The 2,151-nt window shown below is 42.6% G+C and overlaps 1 long non-coding RNA gene across 1 annotated transcript in view; it reads left to right on the forward strand.

Moving 5' to 3' along the window:
* LOC125486718 overlaps positions 1 to 1,893 on the forward strand; it is a 15,445-nt gene extending 13,552 nt beyond the window's left edge. Inside the window, exon 2 of the long non-coding RNA XR_007265354.1 lies at positions 1,511 to 1,893. This is a non-coding gene — a long non-coding RNA (uncharacterized LOC125486718). The remainder of the gene's footprint in view (positions 1 to 1,510) is intronic.
* The last annotated feature ends 258 nt before the right edge of the window (positions 1,894 to 2,151 follow it).

Consider the following 2,151-nt stretch of genomic DNA (forward strand, 5'->3'; position numbering starts at 1 on the left):
TGAAATGTCAGCTTTCCTGCTCCTCTGATGCTGCCTGGCCTGCTGTGTTCCTCCAGCTCCACACTGTGTTATCTCATCCAGCTCAGACCACTTTGCATTAGCTGGCTCCTCATTTCGGCTGTGAAAGCTTCCTGGTCTGGATCCTGAAACTGTGGAGAATAATACCCATCTGCGTAGCCAAATCCCTCAAACAGTTTATACCTTCTGGTATGATCTCCCATTTTTCAACATTACCTTCCCAACCTATTGTGGAAGGGTACTTGTTTCCTTCTGCTAGTTGAAGAGCATTCCACAAAGATCCAGTTTGCCCTATATTTCTAAAATTGCCATTCAAATGTGAATCAACACTTAATGCTCCCAGATTCCCTTGCTCTATGGCACTCAGCATAAAATGAGCGACAGGTTGGTCCCATGACCATGTCGGCCGAGAGGCCAAGGTTTCACCTGACTTCTGCTAAAAGAGTGACCCCAAATCCTGCAATTTAGACGTGGAGTACTCTCTCACTATTCTCAAATTTAGTGCGTTTAGTTTCCAACTTGTTTTGCTTAATTCATTATTAGGGGTCATGCTATTAGTCCCTTTTCTGAGGACAGCTCCGGAGATGGAGCATCCCCTTCCCCGTCTGTCCATTCATACTCTGAATCAGATGAATATCAAATGTCTCTATCCCAATGGTAGGGGTCCCATTGTGAGGTTAATAACACATGCACTTTGACTGGGTCGATTTTCCAATTGCACTGTTTTGCTCTCTTTTGCTATTGTACCGTCGCCAGACGGCATACTATCTGGTTCTGTTTCTCCTCTGCATTCTCAGATCTCTCCTGTGCTGTCTTAACTGATTCTGTTAGGGTGATGTTACGCTGTTCTACCACCATCAATGAGGCCTCAGGCTGCCTGTTTTTGGCCTGCACTCTTCTAATTCTCTACACATAGAACGCAAAGCTGTTAACAATATCCACTGTCCTTGCTTTTGGGGAAGCCCACTTCCCGCAAGCTCTCGTGTATGGCAGCCTGTATGAATAAACCTCCTTTCTCTCTTTTTCCTGTTATAACCATCCCCCAATCTTGCGGGGGTCCTAATTGGGCTAACAAGTTGGCTATAGACCCAAATCTGCCACATTCCATCCTGGAATACATAAGGTCTCTGGGGCAACAGGTTGCCTTTCCCTTCTCTTAAATATTTTCCGGAATCCCATCCTCGTCACTGAAAGTGTCTTGGATCACAAAGTGTATCCAAGCGGTTCTTTTGGATTCGGTTAAATATAGTTAAGAGAAGACTCAACAACAGTAATTTTCTTAAATGTGGGTGTTTATTAAATAATAATAATGAAAATAATAAGAGTAAAAAATGGAAAAAAAAATGCAATGTCTCACACCCTTCTCCCGTCAGGGACCCGTCAATTAACAGCTGGTCTAGAGGCTTAGGTTCATTTCTGGCACAATTCATGATTCTGATCCGAGGCAAAGTCCAACTCCTGGAACAAAACTCTCTCTCTCTCTCTTATACAGTGAAACAAACAGCCAACTCAGAGAAAGCAGATACGGAAGACAAAACTGCTGGCTAGTACAGAAAACACAGCAGCAGAAAAACAAGCTGCTGGTGCTGTCTTCAGCCTGAGAAGAATGTTCACAGGACTCATTCAAGGTCATACAGTTGTCGAATATCATCATTAACTTTCCCGGCCTATTTTCCCATGGACTCATCGGGCTGAATGGCCTGTTTCCACACCATAGGGTTTCAATGGATTTCCCCTTTACCTGAAGACGCCGAATAGTATAAGATATAGACCCAGGGGCATTACTTGTTTGCCCAAGTGATATGTATAGTGTGAGAACCAGAATGGTTCCAAGACTAAGAGCTTCTCATTAATAAAATGGGTATTTAAACTTTAGCTTCTTAAGTAACTAGGTCTCTCATTTTCAATATATTGTGGAAAACTTGCTGCAGGGGACCCAAAAGAGCTAAACAAGTGAAATGCAAAAGAAAAATTGCATTTTTAGAATAAGTAGAATGTCTGGGAAAAGTTGTTTGAAAAGCTTTCAGACGGTTGGTGTTTATTAATGTACAATGAAGCATGTTTTTCAGAGCCCTGAAGGAACAATGTTAATAACTTCTTGAGGTTCATATATTCCCTTCCCCCTACTGTACC

This window comes from Rhincodon typus, chromosome 32, assembly GCF_021869965.1.
Source record: "Rhincodon typus isolate 14 chromosome 32, sRhiTyp1.1, whole genome shotgun sequence".
NCBI classification, from domain to species: domain Eukaryota; kingdom Metazoa; phylum Chordata; class Chondrichthyes; order Orectolobiformes; family Rhincodontidae; genus Rhincodon; species Rhincodon typus.